Raw genomic sequence first — 23,689 nt, 5'->3', positions numbered from 1 at the left:
GGGAGCACATTTGTCCTCCTCCTCTGAGCTGGTCGCCTCACCTCATCACCACCCCCCACCGCCGCTAACACCTCTCCCACTCTCTCCTCTCCCCCGGCTCCAATAGCCAATCCACCTCTCCCCCTATCTATCATCCCCTGTCTCATCGCTCTCTCCACGCCCCTATCTCCTCTCCTCGCTCTACCTCCCCGCCTCCCTCTGGCTCCTCTCCCTCGTCCATCTCCTCCATCCTCTCCATCATCATCATCATCATCATCATCATCATCATCATCATCATCATCATCATCATTTCCTTCTCCCTCCTCCCCATCAGAATCAAAAGCTGGCCTCATCTCATCAGGATCAGATATCCTAGCCACTGCCCATGCAGCAAACAATCGGGAAAACTCATCCGTCATGCCCGCATCCTGAATCTCAGGGGCATAATCCCATATCTGCCCGGCCAACCCCACAAACTCCTCCACCGCCACTGCACTATCAATGGTCGGCCCCCAATCCGCTACATCCTGCCGCCGCCGTGCATATAGGCACGCTCCCTGTGGAATACCCTGCTGGCACCCAAATTGCCTCAAAACTTGGGTCACCACAAATCTCTCTATCACGAACGGGGTCCTCCCGATCAGGTATCTGGTCATGAATACAAAAGGCATCTCCAGCCCATCCTCGACCCACACCTCACATCCTGTGTACGGTCGCCAGGTGACCGTATCTATATCATCCAACACTCTCCTCGAATGCTCTAGTTTGCCCAGCTTACGCTGGACAACTAGACCCCTATATCCGTACGCATATGCGCATCCCACGGGCTTGTCCCTATCTGCTAGTGGCCTCGCTGCTAGAATGTGCTCCCAACATAATACCTATAATAATGTCATGCCAGCTGACAAACTGCCGTAACTGAGGTATACCACCTCATGTAGACCTCTGTAAAGATGGGCCAGCATAGCTGATCCCCATGAAAATCGCTGACCCTATGTGATCATCTCCTCCAAAACCAGCCCCCATCCCATTGAGAATCCTTTTGACCTGTGATCAGGACAAAGGAATCCCCCAATGAACCTTGCTAGTACAGATGGCAGTGGTGTGTAATCTAGGTCCAAAAACTCCTGCCACGGGATCTCATAGCCGCAGACTGTATCATCATGGAAAATGCAGCGCAGTGCCTCTGTACCACCCTCCTCTGACTGCTCATATGGTAGTAGTACACCTACTACAGGAATGCGCAAGATCCTGTAACAGTCCTCTGGTGTGATTGTCATCTCTCCAGTGGCAAAATGGAAAGTGTTGGTGTCGCTATGCCACCTCTCTGCCAAAGCTGTCAGTAGCCTTCGATTCATAGTGAACCGAGGCATATCCAAAAGAGAGGTCAACCCACATCTCTCAATGATGTCAAAGTTGGCCTACGACAACTGCGGTATCAATGTCCACGGTCTGGAAAATCTCTCTCGCGACTGCACCACACCCAATCGCTCCTGTCAAACAAGCAAAACAAATCCAATATCAGTTTCCACATCAAAATAAAGATATCAAAATCAAACTCACATCAACAAAATGACACAATTTGCTCATCTACATCAAGCTCAAAATCTTATCATTTCATATCAACTTGTAAAACAACTCAAGTTATCAAAAACCATATCAAAACTTGTAAAACAACTCAAGTCTCCACAATCACATAAACTTGTAAAACAACTCAAGTTTCCCACCCATATCAGCTTGTAACACAACTCAAGTTTCCAACCCATATCAGCTTGTAATACAAATCAGGCTTCACACATTGAACTTGCAACACGGTACGCAAACAAATCATATCGACACTCATATTGGACAAATCCATAAAATCATGACAGACAAACAAAACAAATTTACAAATCGGCTCATCTTGCATAAATTTTCTAGATGCGCTAAAACAAACTCACGCTGCGCTAAACTTCCCCTACGCACTAGGCTGTTTTTCCTATGCGCTAATCTATTCACCCTATGCGCTAGACTGACTCTACGTGCTAACTCTTTCCTCCCATGCGCCACCTAACATACCCTATGCTCTAGACTGACTCTACGCGCTAATCTATCCCTCTTAGGCGCTACCCATTTGACCCTATGCGCTAGGTTATCCCTACGCGCTAAACCCCCTTACCCATGCGAACCCCTGTGACCCCTATGCGCTAGGTCTACCCTACATGCAAACTTGCTGACCCTACGCGCCACCCAACTATCGCCATGCGCTATTCTGTGTCTATGCGCTAACCTCTATTTCCTATGCACTACCCTATTTTATTCCGGACGCACCCCCTAAAATAAACTTGATGCACTACTTAAAAATTCGTATGCGCTAATCTATGCCTTAGACGCTCTAAAACGCTAGACCCGAATTTCAAATATCAAAAAATGACTAAAAACAACCAAATCAAAAATCAAAAGAGGGTAAAAAACGTTGACTTACTGGTGGTCCTTACGCGACACGTCTCCGGTACCTCCGAATGCACTCGAAACGGTGTCTAGAATACGGAATCGACATTTTCTCTGCAGACCAAATTCTCTTTCTCCAAAGTCCACAAAGCACAAATGAATCAAATCAAAGCTCTTTTCCCCTTTTATAGGAGGAAAGTGAAATTAGGGTTAGCCAAACGGACCTGTAATATGGTCGCGGTCACCCCTATACCTTACACGTTGTACATTATCAGAAGATGAATCAATTTACACACAAATTACATCGACAAAATCCTACAAATCCAAGCAACTCATCATATCAAATCAACAATTTTCAAAAAAAACAAAAACAAAACAAAATTGATTCATCTCCCGAGGGGGCATCACACATCAAATCGAATTTGGGACACAACTTGCAAATCAAAAGAGTGATACAAAAATTGCATTTGATTATAAATCATGATAAGGCATCATTTTCTTTGAAATAACATGTGCACACACGCCACTTCAAAGAGGGGCAAAATGTAGACGTATACAAATGACCATATTTCTAAATGAATATTTTATGTTCATTTCTCTATTTAATTAAATTATCCACATTCCTCTATTTAATTAAGTAAATTACTCAATTTATTTAAATTAGATTCACTATACCCATTTAATGAATAAACCATTTTATTTAATTAAATTCCCCCTATCCACTTTTAATTAAATTCAAATTTAATTAAATAATTATCCTAAATTGAATAAATCTAATTTATTTAATTGCAACCAAATTAAATGAAATTCTTTATTTCAATTATATCCTATTATCCCTCCATCCACTTGCATTTTCGTACATCTCCCACTTTCCTTCCTAAACCCCTTTCTAATCCCTTCTAAACTCTTCTAATCGCTTCTAATTAGCCTAACCCATCTTCTAAACTTTGTCACATCCCTAAGCAAGGGGAGGTCACTTCTCAAAATCCTCAAAGTCTTTGATAACCATTAAAGGCTTCCAACCTTCACCCACTTAATTCCTCAAAGTCTTTGATAACCATTAAAGGCTTCCAACCTTCAACCACTTAAATCCCCAAAGTCTTCATAACCATTAATGGTTAACTCAAACCCTCCTACATGGTTAAATTATTCCTTTTAACTCAACCTTTATCCAACCCAAGGGTCTCATCAGGCCTTTAATGCTTTGACCATGATTATCTCTTAATCATTTGCACAAAGGTTTATCCTTGGATTAACTCTTAATCGAGTGGGTAATCTTAATTTAGACTTGACCCTTACCTTCTGGATAACCTTAAGGTCTTCTCAGGCATTTAATGTCTCCAACCCTTTCTCTCAACCCAACCCGATGTTGACACTTGTCACCATTTCATTGGTGCAAATTGCAAACATGGATCCCCAACTTTCAAATTCAACCCTTGATCAACTCTTTCAATCCTGACCATCCATTGCCCTATTTTTGCTATAAATAGAGCTCTCATTCCTCCATTTTTAAGAATGAATCCTCCAAATTTATAGTATCACACTTATGCTCAAATACATTCAAGCTTTCATATCATTTTTATGCTCATCATTTTAGCCTCTTTTAAATCAGTAATTAGTCTAAATATGCATGTTTAAAATACTTTCTTTATCATTTTAGCTCAATCATAGACTAAATATATCATGTTAGGATAGTACTCATACTAACCTTGTCATCTTATCATCTAGTTTATTGCATTTCTAGAATCATGCATAGCTTAGGATGCATTCCATTTTAAAATCTATCAAAGCATCCCTCGTTCTTACATTTGCCATCCCTAAACCATTTTGCTCAGTGATCTGAGAGCAAAAACATTGGTTTGAGGGACATTGTAGGATAGAGAACCATGGGACCAACCTTGGGAAGCTGAGTAATACTTTATTACTCCATAGCTTGCACCAAGAAGTCCTGTGTGTGTGTGTGGACAAGTCTTTTGGAATATTTTCACATATTAAGTTCTATTGATCCGCTTTTCCCACATACAATTAATATTTCCAAGAATCCGGTACTGCATTCTAAAACAAAGCATATATCAATTAAGTATCATTTCTTGAAAGAGAAAGTCAATGAAGAAGTAAAATTGGAGTATGTATCTACAAAGGATCAAATTGCAGATATTTTTACTAAAACTTTGCCTGTAGATACATTTGTATATTTGAGAGACAAGTTAGGGGCCTTTACCCCTCCTGCTGCGAACTAAATGCATTAAGATGCATCAATCCGATGTACTTTATAGTCTTATCTTCTTATCCAGATTGATGAGTTGGTGCTGTTGCTCCGCTGGAGTAGTGAGTGTGTGAATTTATCCTAAGAGGAATAGATTGTCCTTCTTAGAGGGAGAGATGCATTGTTAGGATTCCCAAAGATACTGAGAGGGGGGGGGGGTTGAATCAGTATCTTGTTGGTTTACAAATTTTCTAATCTTATTAAACAAATTGCATTCCAAAATAGTGTACCGGTAAACCAGAATTAATGCAGTAAATAAGAACAATAAGCACAACATAGAAAACACACCATAACACAAGATTTTTAATGAGGGAAACTAGTGTGGGAAAAACCTCGGTGGGATTTGTGACCCACAATATTCACTCATTGGCCAATAAATGAATATTACTTACAATAGGGGCTTGCACATGCAGGAATGCCAATTGCATAAAGCTCACTGCTTAATTACAAAAAAGGAAGTCTCACTGACTTACAAAATGGATTATACAAATCCAATTTCATGTATTTCTTCGGTTCAACATCTGCTATGCCAGGTTCAGTATCGGTTTAAGCTCACAAAATAACCATAAAACTTACTCCAAAATCTGCCTTTTCTTACTTTCTCAAATGATCTATAAGATCTCATACTTATATATGAGTCCTATTACAATTTGCCTTGTCGGCTTATAAAAATATATTATAATTAAATGCAAAATGTAATAAACAAAATCCTGTCGGCTGGGGTGTCGATAATCATCTTTGCCGCTGCTGGTAAACTATCTGCCGGTGTCATAGGATTGCAAGGTTGCCATCAATGACAATACCTTAAATCACCTACAATTTCTCATTGGAGTGTGCATTTGTCAACAATATCCCCCTTTGGCATTGATGGCAACACTCATGAGAAAAAGTCAAAATTGTATCCAAAATGTGTTGTCCAAAAATCTTATCAAAACTGTCTTACCAAAACTGTGTGTTCCAAAATTGTGTGCTCCCCCTGAGCAGATGATCTCTTTTGTCATTTATTTTTCTCATCTCCACTACTCCCCCTTTGAAATCAATGACAAAGGTTGTCAAAAATGTCAACTGAGTGTAGTTCTCAGCTGGATCCCTATAACCGGTGGGTTACAATCTAATATAGATCTACTAGTGCAAAATTTAGGCTATTAGTGAACCTTTCACTATCCTTTAATGTTGCTTCTATCCTTTGGATGATACCAGTGAGTATGTGCATTTTCTCTTCCGGTGTCTTGAGTCCTGGAACAAGTGCCTCTAAATTATCTTTTCTCAAAGAGATGAGGATGTCAAGTTTCAGACCTAGTCTACATTTTAGTTCCTTAGCCTTGAACTTTATTCTTTCCTTTTCCTTCTCCAATTTCTCAAGTTTTTCCTCAAATTCTCCTATTTCCTTCTTTATTACCGATAATGGTTCTGGTGAACTGATGAGATTATCAGCAATATTATTTATTTATTTTTGTGCTTCACTTATTTTCTTATCTATATCCATTGTCAAAACATCAGTCTTGCATGTATCCCTGTACAACTCCTTAAATTCCATTATTGTTTTTCCTAGTGCCAGTAATAATGTATCAATGTGTTCCTTGCATCTCTTTATTGATTCTTCAAACATTTTTTCTTTCTCTTTATTCATTTTCTCACTAAATGTCTCCTCATTAATTTGATCAACTATTAGTAGGTTGCCGGTTATATACTTAGATAATGTGTCTAATTGACTCAATGAATCTTTATTGTCCACATTGCACTTGGGTGCAATCAATTTGAAAATAGGGATGGTATCATCAATTGCCTTGTATGCAAGTGCATTACAATAAATGATTTTCTTGATTGAATCCAACAATACCTCTGTTACATTGGTCAGTCTGAATTTTGTTAAGGAGGGACCAGATGATTGTCCAACTACTTTAACAATTTGCATTTTGCTGGTGTGAGTAATCTCTTTGCTTGAGTTGACCTCTGGTAGGTTAGTTTGAGTCTGCATCTCAACTAGCAAAGGCTTGGGTTTCTCAGCTGTTGCCGGTGGCACTGTCTCTGTCTCAACCTTTTTTCTCTTCATGTTTCTCAGAATGTACCTCGGTATGTTTCTCTATGCTTTCTTTTGCTGGTTTCTTTGATGAAGTCTCAGTATTTTCTACCGGTTTCTCTGTGTGTACCTCTGAATTGTCCATTTTTGGTTTTTCTAACTTAGTAGGTTTCTCAGTGTGTGCACCAGTGGTATTTGTCACCGTTTCAGTTCCAGGGGGGTCAACTGATTGTTCAATATGTGTTTCAGTCCCAATCTCAGCATTTCCAACTATATCCTCAACATGTGTTTCTACAACAATATTCTTAGTTGGTGGCTCAATTGCCACATCTTTCTTCTCAATGGTTTCCTTATCAAACACAATGTTAACCTCTTGTGTGTCAATATTCATAGTATATAATACCTTTGAATCAGGATTGGTGTCTTCATGTGTTGTCTCCATACTCTCAATATTATCAGTTACCGGTGGTGTATCAATAGTTTGTGCCAGTGGAGTATCAGAAGGAGGTGTGGGCAAATTGTCTGTTACTTTTATGCTTGGAGGACCACCTACCTTGCCTTTACCTTTATCCTTATCCTTTTGATAAACTCTAAAATCTTTGGGTCATTTAAGTTCTTCTTGATTTTCCTTCTCTACAAATAAGATATCCCATTTGTCCGTTGTCTCTTCAGTGATCTCATTCACTCTGCTAGCCATGCCGGTGACTAGTGGAAAATATAGTCCTATTAGCCTCACTTATCAGTTCATCAATTTCTTCTGCTGATTTCATTGGGTGAACTGCAAGTAATTTTTCTACCTTTATCTTCTTATCTAGTTCCACAATTGCTAATCTCTTTTCATCTAGTCTTCTGTACAAGTCACTTGGTAAGTCATCTACAACTTCTATAAAAAATTTATTGTAAATTTCTAAGTGTAGAATAACACTGTTTTATATGCTTTCCTTTTCTTCATTGGTAAAAGTATTATACAATTTTCTGATATTGGACAAGTTTCCTTCTTCAGTAGTTTCATTTAGAAGATTATCAAGTGGAGGGATAACTTGTTTTTCCTTCTTCTTCCTTGGTGTTATTTTCTTTGCTGGAGGCCTTACTGCCTGTTGTTTCCGTCTTGTTCTCTTTGGTGTAGGAGCAGGTACCGGTGAAGGTTTCCTTTTTCTTTCTACTCTCTAAAACTTTGTCGGTATTTCACTATCGGAGGAGGTACCAACCGGTGAAAGATATGATTACAATTGTAACCCTTCCAAGTCACTTTCCTTGATACCAGTCTTTTTCAACAATTCTTCCTTGATTTATTTTGCCTGTTTAGTTACTTTTCTGATTGTTTGTTCTCTTCTTTTCCTTTGTTTCATGGTTTGTACTTTGCTTTCAATGGTTTTAGCATTTCCAAACACTTCTTCTGGTTCTCTAGGGGCTGCAAGGAGGGCTTTAGAATATGTTTCTATTATGTTTTCATCTGCCTCATAAACCATTTTAGTTACCCAAATTGTTCTAGGAACCACTGCCTCCATCCAGATTTCATCCTTCTTTATAACAAAACATATCTCCTTTTGGTATTTGTCAACTATGGCTTGAGATAGTTTTTCCCTAGTCTTCATTCTAGCCTTTAATGCCTGAAAGTGTTCGATTATGTTCTTTTCCCTGTCATCTCCCATGTTGGTAAAAATATCCAAAAGTTGTTTGCCTACCAGTATGTCAAAACCAAATTCTTTTCTACCTATATCGGGAACTTCCTTAGTGATGTATAGCAATAGACATACAAGTAAGTTACCAAATATGAATGTGCCTTTCCTGTCACCTTTAATTTTCTTCAGGTTGTCAATTAGCTCATCCTTTAGCCATTCACATATGTCAATCTTTGCATTATTGTTTACCATGTCATAAGCACTTTTGATACATAAACTAGAAATAGAGTTTAATATGTTAGCATGTGTAGTCTTATATCCTAGTATCATGCTAATGAATCTGACATTAATATCCTTCACATCATTGACTCTTAAGGATCTTCTATAATGTGTTGCACCGGTTAGGGTCATCACAGTGTCGTTAGAGACCTTCTTTCCTTTTTATGGTCTTCTACCGGTGGAAGGTAAGCCAGTCATTGCCCTAACTGCTTCTTTTGTAATCCTATGGATGGAATCTAGCCAAAAGAACTCCCCATGAACTCTACTAAGTACAATTCTTACAACTTCCTTGGGAAAATCAGGAATGCTAAGTATCTCCACAAAACCTAGGGTTTCAATTATCTTGTGTTCTGGTTTCACATTACCATTTTCATCACAAATTACAGTCCTATAAATGTTCATAATCTCATCAGCACCAAGTTCCTCAATATGACAATGTATGTATATCTTAGGGTCTTCAGCATAAGAAACTCCTTTGGGTATTTTAGAAAATGCTCCTATGGTATCATCCTGCTTCGCAACTTCGGGAATGATATTAAATGCGGGCCTAGGGCGTTTAATCACTTCAATTACAATAGGGTTTGCAATGAATTTAGGTGCAAAGGAGGAAGGCATTGTATAAATACCTTAATTTGCCTTTAGGTTTGAATGCTTGATAGATTTTGCTTCACTTTGCTATGGATCCCTTCGCTCGGGTTTTTCGCGCTCTAGGAAATTTGAATGCTCAGTGAGTGAAAAAGAGTGAAAAACACTTGCTTTATAATGTCATTTCCTTCAAATATCATAATAAATGCCTGTCGATTAAGTGAAAACTTAACTCATCTACCGGTAAAGAAGCATTTCATCTTCTTACCATCAACCAAGGGTAAACTAGCATGTTTTCAATTGGTTGCCATACCCTCAAGGGATTTCTTTTCAGTTAGATGAAGAATCTCCTACCAATGGAGTGATAATCTGTTCTACCGGTGAAGGAATAGCCTCATCAACATTCTGATCTGACTTTCTAATCCATTGTTTTGAAAATTCTTGCTTTACCTCATCAACCTTCTCTTTACCTTTCAAACTAGATCCTTTGTTATTTGCCGGTGATGCCTTCTAAATTTTTTTGTAATATGTCCAATCTTGTTACAAGCATAACAAGTCATATTGTTTTTCTGAATAACTTTTCCATATCCTATGCCGGTATGTGTTCTACATTGATTAGATAAGTGTCCAAATCTTCCACAAACATAACATCTTACATTCATTCTGCAATTTTCTGCATTGTGATCAATTTTGTTGCATTTAGAACATTGACCGGTGGGTGCATTAGTGTTCTGATAGTTTCTAGATCTACACTGATTTTCTCTATGACCATACTTGTTATAGTTAAAGCATTTCCCATTAAATTTGTAGGTATTAGGTTGTCTTACCGGTTTGTTGTGATCATGATTGTTTGCAGTACTAGAGCTTTCACCAACTTCAAAGCCAAGACCATTAGTATCTCCATTAGGTTTTTGATTTTTTAGCATATCATCAAGTTCTTCTGAACTTTTCTTGAATTTCTCCTTATGTTGATTTTCAGTAGCCAACTCATTTTCCAAGAAATCTTCCAGGCTCATGAGTTCAGTTTTATCATGTTCCAAATGAATCAGATTTGTCTTCAACATATCATTTCATGATTGAATCTTAGATTTTCATTTCCAGCATCATTGATTATCCTAGTCAAGTCATCTTCATTCTTCTTTCTGTCTTCAGTGTCTTTACAAAATCTCATAGTCATATCTTACATCTCATTCCTCAAGGTCATGTTTTATTGCTTCAACTTGCTTACAAGATCATTAAGAGTTTCCTTTTCATCATCATCACTCTGTATCTTCTCATGAAGTTCTCTTCTTTTTATTCTAGCAATAGTAAGATTCTCCTGAAGTCCTTGAATGATTTCCTGTGTAGCCTTCAGATTATCTTCAAGTTTGATATTCTTCAACTTTTCTGCATCATAATATGAAAGAGTTGTTTCCAATTGCTTTCTCAAGTTATCCATCTGTACCAGTGTCAAAATCTTCCTCAAGCTGTTAGGATTTTGAAACTAGAGGACCAGGCTCTGGTACCAATTGTTAGGATTCCCAAAGATACTGAGGGGGGGGGGGGGTGAATCATTATCTTGCCGGTTTACAGATTTTCTAATCTTATTAAACAAATTGCATTCCAAAATAGTGTATCGGTAAACCATAATTAATGTAGTAAATAAGAACAATAAGCACAACATAGAAAGCACACCATAACACAAGATTTTTAATGAGGAAACCCGGTGTGGGAAAAACCTTGGTGGGATTTGTGACCCACAATATTCACTCACTGGCCAATAAATGAATATTACTTACAATAGGGGCCTGCACATGCAGGAAGACCAACTACCTAAAGCTCACTGCTTAATTACAAAGAGGAAGTCTCACTGACTTACAAAATGGATTATTCAAATCCAATATCATGTACTTCTTTGGTTAAACATTTGCTATGCCAGGTTCAGTACCGGTTTAAGCTCACAAAATAACCATAAACTTTACTCCAAAATCTGTCTTAATATTCATATGTTCACATCTGCCTTTTCTTACTTTCTCAAATGATCTATAAGATCTCATACTTATATATGAGTCCTATTACAATTCACCTTGTCTTCTTACAAAAAGATATTATAATTAAATACAAAATGCAATAAACAAAATCCTGTCGGCTGGGGTGCCGGTAATTATCTTTGCCACTTCTGGTAAACTATCTATTGGTGTAGAGTCTGCCGGTGTCGGTGCCATAAGATTACAAGGTTGCCATCAATGACAATACCTTCAATCACCTAAAATTTCTCATTGGAGTGTGAATTTTCCAACATGCATTACTTGTATTTTTCTTTGGCATTCCTGTCAAAGGGGGAGAGAAGCATGTGAAAAACTAGTTTATCTTGGAAGCTTTGTGTGCATGATCTTAGGGGGAGATTGTTGGTGTTGATTTATTTCTTTGTTCTTACTGCAGTTGATCAGATTTGAAGTTGTTCTTAATTGATCTTTTTTCACATTCATATATTGTCATCAATGCCAAAGGGGGAGATTGTTGGATATTGTTGTTGCTAGGATATGTTGTTGTCATTGATGTCAACATATTCTTGTGTTCCGGTGTTGCAGAGAGTTGTTTTGGTGATTGCAGTGAGTTGATATGGTTGGTTTATCTATTTGATATGTTGAATCAACTAGAGATACTTCATTTAGTGTTGGTTTCATGATGATAAGTGGTGATTTGATTGAGTTATGGTTTCCATTACGAAGATTGGTTTTTCAGTGTTCAATGTTGCAATGTTATGGTATTTGATCCATTGTGCTCCAGAATGATTATATCTCGAGTTGCGTATTTGGGAGAGTGTTTGGGATGCTCGTGTTTATCTTCAATTCAGGTGGTTCGTGATTTGGTTCTCCGCAAGTTATCTTTCTAATCCTAGTTGCTACTATTGAGTGTTCTTGAGTATCAATGTGTTGATCGATGGAGATTTGATTAAGTGGTGTTGGTACAGTTATTGCAAATGATTCTAATGTTCTTTTTGGTGTTTCCTAATCATTTTGTGTGTTATTGAAGATATTATGGGTTCGATGATATTCTTCATGTTATGCGATATTTTCGATGGTGTAACATGTTACCGTTGATCTTGGTGAGATTTCTGGTGGTGTTTCATGTTCGAGGATTTGATTTGGGTCCATGCTATGTCGGCAATGACATTGTATTGGTCTAGTGGCTGATTTATGTATCATGTGATGTAATTTTGTAATTAGGTGTTAAGGGTTGAGCTGACCTTGTAGTCAAGGTTGATGATTTGTATAAATAGGTGTTATATTTATGTGATGGGTGTATGGGTGTTGTGTTTGCATTATCAGAGAGTGGTGTATGTGTGAACAAGCAAATTTATCTTTCAGTGTGAAGTGTAGAGAAGAGTGTGTTGCAGGGCAGACAATTGTGCTTAACCGAAACTGTCATCAGGCATTAGTAGATGCTATTCTTTCAGCTCATCTAAATCGGATTGTAGTTTGAATGTTATTGTAAGGTAGTGAACCTTACTTGAGGGTTATAGCCTTCCAAGTTATCATATTTTTAGTAGTGAGCTCTAGGCAGTGTACCTAAATGCATGTGCATTCCCCGTTGTACTATTTACACATACTACTGCAGAGTATCATCTTATTGTGGGTAGGTTCCGACCTTGGTTTTTTCCTTAACCAGGTTTTCCATGTCAAAATATCAGTGTTGTGTGTTGATGTTATTGTTATTATCTTTTTTCTTGCTGCAGTTGATCATATTTGAAGTTGTGCTTAAATTGTTTAATCCGGTGAAAATTGATTCACCCCTGTCCCCGTCAGTTTGCCTTCATTGTTGTTGCCAACAATAATCATGTAAGATGAATGTCTGTGAGTGTTTTCATTGAATATGTGAACAAGTGATCTGATCTTTCAGAAGTGAACAAAAGAAGAGAAGTGTTGCAGAGAAGACTGTGTGCTTAACCGAAACTTTATCCAGGCATATGTAGATGCTATTTTCACAATTCATACGATAGAGATTGTTGTTCGAATGTTTTGTAAGTCAATGAGGCTTCTTGTAAGGTAGTGGGCCTTCTCTTAAGGTTGTATCCTTTCTGGGTTTTTTATTTTGAGAAGTGAGGTCTAGGCATTGTGCTTGAATCATGTGCATTCCCCATTGTAATATTTCATTTACTCCTAACATTGTATTATCTCATTGTGCCGTGGTTTTTCCCTTAATCGGGTTTTCCACATCATTTTTTTGGTGTTATGTGTGTTGTTGATGTGGTGTTGTTTAACGCCTTAACTAGTCATTATTAGATCAATATTATGGTTTAAGTTGCGGAAGTTTTTGGTGCAAACTGATTCACCCCACCCCTCCTAGTTTGTTACATTGTTGCCAATAGGTAATGGAGATAGCATATAGGCCTCAAGTTGTCTAAGCCCTAACCATTTTACCACACTAGGACAATCACCTATGGCCTTGGGTTTACCTATTGGAGTTGCCATAAAGGCAATATTCAAATCCTTGTATCAATTGTCTTGTTTATGTGATGAATGGTGTCTTTCTTTGGTTATGTATTATGCTTTCTTCTGTGATATTTTAATTATGTTTTGAGTTGATAATATTATTTTATGTGAGTACTTATGATTGTTAGTATTGATATTAAAATGATCATAAGACTATATGTTATAATTCTCATGTATAGTTATTATTAAATGTGAGATTACCATTATGTAAATATTATATACTAATGGTTAAATAAATATGTGTTGCTTTATTTATATTATCTCTTTGATATGGAGATGGTATTTATATTTTGATTATGATATTTTATTGCTTATTATTTGGTGGGATTTTGTTATTTATTTAATGGAGACCTTTGATTTTAAGTTATTTTATTGAGTTTATTTTTGTGAGATGGTTTGATTTTCATTTGATGGCTTTTGAGAGGGAAGTCTATTGGTTTCTTTTGAGTTTTTAGTGGAAGGATTTTGGTTTTAAAAGGGAGTTCTTGCTGGAGTTTATTTGGGGATTGAATGAAATCTTTGTGAGGAGGTTTTTGGGAAAAATAATTGTGGATTATTTTTGCAAATTGGAAGGGGATTGATGAACTACAACTCATCAATCAACCCCGCCATTTTCGTGCCTTTTAGAACATGCCTTCTATTTTTAGCATCCTTCTCTTAACCTGTCAATAGATTTCTTGGTCGATCACTAACACTGGTTTTTTGTTTCCTTCTCCTTCCTCAATTTTCTCAAACTGTTTGTGCTAGATCTTCGCTATCCATTGACCTCAAGCCGCAAACCTCTGCTTTGCATCTCGTGAATCTCACAGTTGACATAAATATTGACCTATCACCATCTACTTGGCCGCCTGACACTTCATCGACTCAACACACTGACCTGTGCATACATGCCACTTCATCTCCACGTGGAACTATGTTGGCATCCACCTGTGCTTGAACATCTATCTTGGTATGGATTGGATCACCGACCAACTCCATTACCGGGTTCATCTACTGGCTTACAAACCTGTTTATTTTATTGCTTATTATTTGGTGGGATTTTTTTATTTATTTTATGGAGACCTTTGATTTTAAGTTATTTTGAGTGTTTAGTGGAAGGTTTTTGGTTTTAAAAGGGAGTTCTTGCTGGAGTTTTTTTGGGGATTGAATGAAATCTTTGTGAGGAGGTTTTTGGGAAAAAAATTTGTGGATTATTTTTGCAAATTGGAAGGGGATTGATGAACTATAACTCATCGATCAACCCTACCATTTTCGTTCCTTTTAGAACATGCCTTCTATTTTTAGCATCCTTCTCTTAACCTGTCAATAGATTTCTTGGTCGATCACCAACACTGGTTTTTTTGTTTCCTTCTCCTTCCTCAATCTACTCAAACCGTTTGTGCTGGATCTCTGCTATCCATTGACCTCGAGCCACAAACCTCTGCTTTGCATCCCGTGAATCTCACAGTTGACATAAATGTCAACCTATCACCATCTACCTGGCCGCCTGACACTTCACCGACTCAACACACTGACCTGTGCATACATGCCACTTCATCTCCACGTGGAACTGTGTCGACATCCACCTATTCTTGAACATCTATCTTGGTATGGATTGGATCACTGACCAAGTCTATTACCGGGTTCAGCTGCTGGCTTACAAACCTGTTTATTTTATTGCTTATTATTTGGTTGGATTTTGTTATTTATTTTATGGAGACCTTTGATTTTAAGTTATTTTGAGTTTTTACTGGAAGGTTTTTGGTTTTAAAAGGGAGTTCTTGCTGGTTTTTTTTTGGGGAATGAATGAAATCTTTGTGAGGAGGATTTTGGGAAAAATAATTGTGGATTATTTTTGCAAATTGGAAGGGGATTGATGAACTATAACTCATCAATCAACCCTGCCATTTTCATTCCTTTTAGAAAACGACTTCTATTTTTAGCATCCTTCTCTTAACCTGTCAATAGATTTCTTGGTCGATCACCAAAACTGGTTTTTTGTTTCCTTCTCCTTCCTCAATCTGCTCAAACCGTTTGTGCTGGATCTCTGCTATCCATTGACCTCAAGCCGCAAACCTATGCTTTGCATCTCGTGAATCTCACAGTTGACATAAATGTCGACCTATCACCATCTACCTGGCTGCCTAAAACTTCCCCAACTCAACACACTGACCTGTGCATACATGCCACTTTATCTCCACATGGAACTATGTCGGCATCCACCTTTGCTTGAACATATATCTCGGTATGGATTGGATCACCAACCAACTCCATTACTGGGTTCATCTACCGGCTTACAAACTTGTCGGTTAAACCCTTAACAGGTTTGTCATTAACCTTGCACTTTGCTTCTCTTCCGGTGGAACACTCAATCAATTAGCACACTTGCCAACCTACCTTATGCACATCCTCATAAGATGGGAGTTTTCTACATCTGCACTTTGATAGCATTATCAGTGGATATTCTTACCAGTAAACACCTTGATAATACCATGTCATCAACCTTCAACAAAATTCATCTTTAGTCCGGTCATTGTCCTCAGTCTGCAGCTGTTCAGTCTTGCCTTGTTCTTCATCAGCCCAAACCATATCTCAATCGGTTTGTCAAAGTGATAAACCTATCACTCATCATCTATCTCAGAAACTCATCATGCCTTCTCTATCAGTCCAGTGCATATCCCTAATTTCATGTACTTGAGGCATCTTTGTGATTCACCGATAGATCCAGTGTGAGTCTTCAAACACCTGCCTTTAACACTTCTACCTTATCTTACAGAACTATGATGCACACTTTGCATGATAGGAGATAAGCTCCACTTACTGGTGGTAGAGGATCCTTGTCATCTTCATCTTGCAATGCACTCATGTGGCTTCCCTGTTTGTGCAGCATATCTTCAAATAGGCACATGTGATCTGGTTGGGGCACACTCACTATCAATCATCTCTTCACAAAGTGACTGCATCTTTATCCTATGGGAGTCTTTTAGTTCTGTATCCACACATCATACCAGTAACCTGTACATCCTTCTTGTACACTTGTCATAAGCTTTCTAGCTGACAACCACTCACTAGGTTGATTTGTCTTCTCCATGTTAATACAACACTTAATAGTTGACATATTCTCTTTACCGGTGACAGATTGTATCGGTAGCTTGCAACATAAGGTAATATCAAAGATATCTCATCATTACTGCATCCATGATAGTGCAACACATACATCTCTTATACGTGTATCCCTTCTATACCGGTTGACATCAATGACAACTTATGTCAACAATACTCCCATACTGGTTGTCCTTCTATACTGGTTGACATCAATGATAACACAATGCCAACAACCATGCCCTTGTCCTAGGAGGACAAGGGCGCCACACCCCTATCCTACCCTAATTTAGGACATGGATTGACAAAAAGGCAGTGTGGGGTGATGGAAATTTTAAGTTGCTGATGTTTTGATGATGTCTCGGGTCTCTGATCAGGCTTAGGGATTCGTCTGCTAATGCATAGACCCAAATGCGGTCAAAAATTGCAAGGGGCACATTTTTATGATGCTACATTTAGCCCCCACTTTAGCGGGAGTATAGGCGGACGCCAATACTACTGGTAAAGAACAAGGAAACAAGATTGAAATACTTTCACCATGTCAAGGAGGCGAGATACACCAAGCCCCCAGTGGACTAAGGATCTTATGACTTCGATTGACAAAAAAGCAAAGATCGAGAGGGAGAACCATGACTACAAGTAGTAAGGTTCCCCTCACTATGAGTCATGAAAAGAAAGGATACCCAAAAATTACAAAGCAAAGCCAAGTTCACTAAGTAAATTTAAGTATTAAGAAGGAAAATATGAGCGACGTGTATGCCCCCACAGTAAAGCGATTACACACGCCTTATCAGCAGTGATTGCTTTAAGGTAGGATACACCAAAGAGAGAGAAAAAGAGGGAGCACGTTATCGCAAGGATTTAGCCCCCAATCGAGGAATAAACCCAACACAAAACACAAAGCACAAGGTGACTTTGTTTTCCTCAGGGTCAGTATGTTGTATGATAACTCATGTATATCATGTATATATATGCATAGAATAGTCCTCATTCCCCAAAGAAATCAAACCACCTTGGAAGAAAGGGAACACATGTATTTTGAGTCAACATGAAAGAGATGAAAAAAGATCTCAATGCTTTGCATCGTCCTCAAGTAGACATTACTAGGGACAGAAAATAGAAGAATAGGGATACACATAGAAGAATGGTCACAAAAGAGCAAGAAAGGAGAGAGGTAGAGAATCTATGGTATTAATGCAGCCAGTCTAGCACGACATCCACCTCCTGATCTTGTTGATCACTATTTCAGGAAGGCAGGAACCATGCCAAAGGAGAGACATTGAGCACAAAAGATGGAGCTATCAAAAGATCCAAACAAGGACTGTGATCATGTGCTAAGTCACTTTGTTCGTTTCTAGGAGCTAGGATTAAGGCTTTTGAAAATTTTGCAAATAAATGTTTGTCAACATCAACGTATTCATATTCACTATCAGAAACATTAGGAGTTGTAGTGCCATCATGAATAACATTTTCACCTATTTCTTCATCAAGATTTATAAAAATAAGAGTTTTAACATGAATAGAAGTAAAACCATCACATGTTTTTTGCAACTTATGATTTGGAGATTTAGGTTCAAAATATTGCTTAGGAGAAAATGGAATTATGTCAATTGTTGGTGTTTTGGGAGATTGAATAGTTTGATAAATAACTTCATGATATCGAGCACGAAAATTTCGTCGGTGCTCTCTCGCACGATGATTATGTCGAGTCTTAGTGGAAGACTAAGAAGGAGGAATATTTGTTGAAGAAGGAATGTTCTCATCTTTGGTAGTTGGATGGTTAGGTTGATGTGTTTTAGGTTGGACAAGAGGAAAGGCAAGTCACTTCTCTCTATAAGAGCAAGGAAGTGAAACTGTACCATATAAAGGAGGAATGTTTGGTGTAGGAAGGAGACTTGGCCCATCATGAGGATGAGGTATAGGTCTAACCTTAGGAGGAATATTATTGTTATTCTTAGGAGAAGGCATAGTTTCATCCATAGAAATAGGTTGGGAATCCTTCTTAGGAGGAAGATAAGTATTATCCGTTAGGGGAATAACTTCATCTTCAAGAATGATGGGAAAATCAAGTTTTGGAGTTCTAGGTTGGCTTAAGGATAAGATCATATCTTTCTTCCATTTTTGATACATTCTCTGCTTCTACTTTGCCACTAGCTGGCAAGGGGTTTGATGAAGGATCCCACAGGGGAATGAAAGAAGGATTTGTTTGAGTGGGGAGCGGAAGCCAGTCATCTCTACGATGACATTGAAGTTGCAACCCCTCCCCAACATATTATGTTTACCTATAAGCTTCTTCATTCACTTTCTCTGATCCTGGGCATAAAGTTTGGAGATATTCCTCTAGTTTGGGGGTGATTTTACTTCTTGCTAGGATCCAGTTTCCCTTCCAGGAAGGGAAATGTTGTGTAGGACAGAACGAATCATCTCATAGTCTGGTTGGAGACATCAGGATGATAATGGCACAACTCCAGCACTTTTGTTTCTGCCAATGTTTAGTTACAAATTGTGATTCTATTTTATCATAGGTGCCAACTTATGGGTAGTTTTAAGGAATATTTTGTAATAGAATTGCATATGGCTTTCTTGGCTTGTTCATTCTAGATGGTAGGTGTCTCTTGGCCTCAAGCTTTTTACTCCCTTATTTTCTATAAAAGGAAAATCAAGGCCATTAGAAAGGGTTCCAAAATCTCTGAATAGGGTCTCTTGTGTAGGTCTGGTCTACAAGATTGGGTTCCAATTTTGAGAAGTCATGAATAAATAGCAGAGAATTGTAATGTCATTTTGTAGAGCAAAATAGAAGATAATCATCAGTTTCAAATTTCAAATGGGTTCTTTTGTAAATAAAATATATTCAATTATTTGATAGAAGATAGCTTTTAAAGTTAATAAATATATAATTTCAAAATCCTTACTCTCCTATGTATGATTTTATCATCTTTCGAGTTAATGAAATCAAGGGTTTCATTTGCTTGTTGCATTGTTATGATGTATGTAATTTTTCATTTCATGCTTTAATCCAAGGGGTTAATTAAAATGCTTGGATGATATCATAGAGGGATAAAGCTTGTAGTAGGATTTGATAAGTAGTTCGGGTAAGAAATTGCAAATAAAATGCTACTATAAGGCGACATTGTTTAACATTTAATCAACTATTAGATAAATTTTTGTCAAGTTTCAATGATATTTCATAAACTTGGAGCCCAATGGAGTAAGGCACTGGTATATGCTAGCAGATGTCATTACGTTATCGATTTCTTAACTGTTTCACTTATGGTTTGTCATTTAAATCATTAAAATCAAGATTCCAAGTTTTTATGTATGTTTGAGGTTTCCTACTATCTCATGCTCTAGATAAGGTCAAGGATCACTGAAGAATTTGTCATTCTTGAGCATTCTCCATATTGTTGAGCCTATATATGAGATTATTTGGAATAAGATATACCATGTGGATGTCAAGGTAGTTTAGGTGAGAAACAAAATTAAAGTTTTGACAAAATATAGTTGCTAAAACCTGACTTATTATTAAACCACTCCAAGATGGGTGTAAAGAGAAAGCAAGCAAATAATAAATGGTTTCTATAGGGTTTATTGACTTATACCTGTCAATCCAAGAGAAGAATCATCACCTTGCCTTTATGTAGACTGTGCAGGATCCAAGAGGCTTCATTGTTGTTCACTAAAATTTGTTCCAAATCCTCACTCGAGATTGCCTCGAAAACCTAGTCATCAAATTTATTCCCACATTTTCCATGCAATCTGCATCCATGTTCGTCTCCCTGAAAACATGTTTAACCTCATAGTTGGGAACTTTATTTAGAGCATCCATAATGTCCCTTAGAATTCTCTGAATTTTCCAATTTGGTGTGGCACCATTCTTAATAGCATTGATAAGTATCTATGCATCACCTTCTATCAGTATAGAGTTCAAACCCTTCTCTACACATTGTCTGAGTCCTCTAGCAATATAGTAGCTACAAAATTGGCTAAATGTTTTTATGAAGAAATTGTGGAAGAAGATGAAGATATTTGAATCAATCAATATATCACTCATAAATAGATGGACAAACAGAGGTTGTAAACAATAGTTTTGGTGAGTTTTTTAAGATGTCTAGTAGTGGAAAATATGGGAATTGAGATACGATTCTACCATAGGTAAAGTTTGCATACAATAATTCAGTAACTGATTTATAGGTAAAACACCATTTGAGTTTGCATATGGCAAGGAATGTGTTTGCAATAAGAAAAAACAATAATCACAACCAGAAATGTAGAAGCAATAGAGTTTGTAGAACATATGAAGCAAATTCATGTGAAATTAAAGAGTCACTTGGAAAAGATGAATGGTAGATATAAGGAAAAGGTTGATGAGAAAAGGAGACACAAGAATGTTGCATTTGGAGACAAAGTGATGGTATATTTGAGCAAGAAATGATTTACGCTTGGAACATACAATAAGTTGAATATGAATAAATTTAGTCTTTGTAGAATTGTTGAGAGATTTCATACAGAAATTGGAAATGAAGATGAGTTACCGAAAGGCTTGGGCATATCACTAATATTTAATGTTTCAAGTCTTAATCAGTATCAAGAAAGGAAGTCAAAAATTAATGATTGGTAGTACAACAACAAACTAAAATACCTCAACAACTAAAGGAGGAGATATAGGAGATTTTGGATGGTAGGGTGGAAGTACCAAGGATAGGTTGTAGGAGGAAGATATTGTAAAGTTGAAAGACAGGCCAAAAGAAGATTGAAGTTGGATTTTTAAGGTTGAGGTAGACCATCTTGGTTCTCTCTAGCCAATTGAAAGTGAGGGACTCACTTTTCAAACCCTCGATGTTTGATAGGACATCCTAGGGTGTAAGAGTGAACTTGCATCAACCAAATATATTATGCTTTCAGTTTTTTTGTTTGCAGTTTTCTAGTCATTGTTTAATGCAAACAGATCCTACTGCATTGAACTGTAGTTGCATATCTCACCTAAAGGTTCATAATATATGTTTAGCAATGCTCCTTTACTTTTCAGGAGATTCTAATAACCAAAAAGTCATAACTTGGTTTGAACCTCGTTGGGCTTGACAAACTAACACTCAGTTTCACTATTCATAAGTTGTAGTATCTTTTCAAATTTTGCAACAACAAAGGAACACATCACATGATACATTAGACCCAAGAGTGTTTTTTTAAGAATTCACAACATGAAATTTAACATCTATGCATTCAATCCGGGAGATTCTACCTTCAAATTTGGCCAACTACATGTTTCATCAAGACATTGGGCTTTGTGCCACCTTGAGGTTGGCTAACATCATTCACAAGGGTTGAGGCTGATATATAAACACTCTTCACAATCATTTGGAAGCAACATGAATGCAATAGAGAAAGTGAGAGACAATTAGAGTGAGGATATGAAATAGTGTTATAATATCATTCAAATTCTTGTAATTACATGTTTGTAATCAAATGGTTGGGACAGCATTAAGAAATTGATATTGATAATATATTGATATTCAAAGGTTGATGTTTGGTCACTGGCTAAATGTTTTATGTTCTTTGACATTTAGGAGACTAAAATATTTTCTTTGATACTCTAGGTTGTGGAAATTAGTAAGAGAAGTAAAGTGAAGTAAAGTGAAGTATGAACTGGACAAAAAGACTGGTCTGATCAAGGTAATCTTGTTTTCTTTGTGAGTTGAAAAGTTAGGTTCTTCTAGTTGCTCCTTTCTTTAAATTATTATTATGTGTATACTCTATTCCATCTTAGGGTTACTAATTTTTATCCCATGATTTATACGTAGGTTGATCGGATTTTGTACTCATCAATTGTTTATCCTCATAATTATGGGTTCATTCCATGAGCACTGTGTGTGGATAGTGATCCATTGGATGTACCTGGTACTCGTGCTGGTAACACAACTTTCATTAGTAATAAGTGTCACTCATTTGTGCCTCTCTCTCGTGTATTGCTTGAGACCTTCAGTATGTAGATCATTTGATGTTTCTCAATTGCTTTTAGGTTGATTGAATCTAGACCCGCAAATATTTGTATGCATCTTGTTATTGAAATAAGTGTCGGCTCTTAGGAACTTTACGTTTTGTGAAAATCAACAGGAACTTGTTTTGTTGGGATGTTTTCTCCGTGCTAGAGCAATCAGTTTGATGCCTATGATTGACCAGGTGTGTATCTATAATTTGGTGTAGTGGAAACAATCCTTGGGTACTTTTAGTACGTCAAGTTTCTCACAGGTTGGCCTAACTAAAATTCTTTATATACTGTAACATGAATACTATGAACAGGGAGAAAAGGATGACAAGATAATTTTTGTTTGTGTTGATGATCTCGAGTTCCGTCATCATAAGGACATCTCAGAGCTTTCGACCTCATCGTTTACAAGAGATTCAACGCTTCTTTGAAGATTGTATCCTTTGCTTAACAAGAATTATACTATATTGAATGCATTCTATTTTTGATATAATACCATTAATAGTTAAAGTTTTGTAAGCTATAATCCTTGATCAAAGCTATCTATTTTTCTACACCTTCTATCTTGAGTTTTTCTTGACAACGTATAGACAAGAAAAATGAAAACAAAGAAGTTGTTGTGGATACATTCCTTCCTACATCAACTGTTGTTGAATTTATAAGACACTCAATTTAAATGAGCTCAACGCTTTAAGTTTTAGTGGTTATGAATATGGTATATATATAATTGATACTTTTTGTCTTGATAAGACTAAGTTTCTGAGGTTTGAGTTGTGATTTTACAGGGACCTGTATGTAACATACATTGTGGAGAGTCTACGATGATGAGGTGTACCTGAACTTTCATTTTGAAGCAATTCAAGTAAAGTTAATATCGAATACAAGTTAAGCGATAATCCAATTAAAAACATAATGATTAAATACAAATTAGATAATTTTCCAGCCTAAGTATGGTAATACAAAGTATTA

The 23,689-nt window shown here is 37.1% G+C and overlaps 1 pseudogene; it reads left to right on the top strand.

Annotated features, from left to right (window-relative positions):
- Positions 1-23,396, top strand: part of LOC131042243 (soluble inorganic pyrophosphatase-like) — a 153,859-nt pseudogene extending 130,463 nt beyond the window's left edge.
- Positions 23,397-23,689: the final 293 nt, after the last annotated feature.

Source organism: Cryptomeria japonica, chromosome 1 (assembly GCF_030272615.1).
Source record: "Cryptomeria japonica chromosome 1, Sugi_1.0, whole genome shotgun sequence".
Classification (NCBI taxonomy): Eukaryota; Viridiplantae; Streptophyta; class Pinopsida; order Cupressales; family Cupressaceae; genus Cryptomeria; species Cryptomeria japonica.
This window is presented reverse-complemented; position numbering and strand designations above follow the sequence as displayed.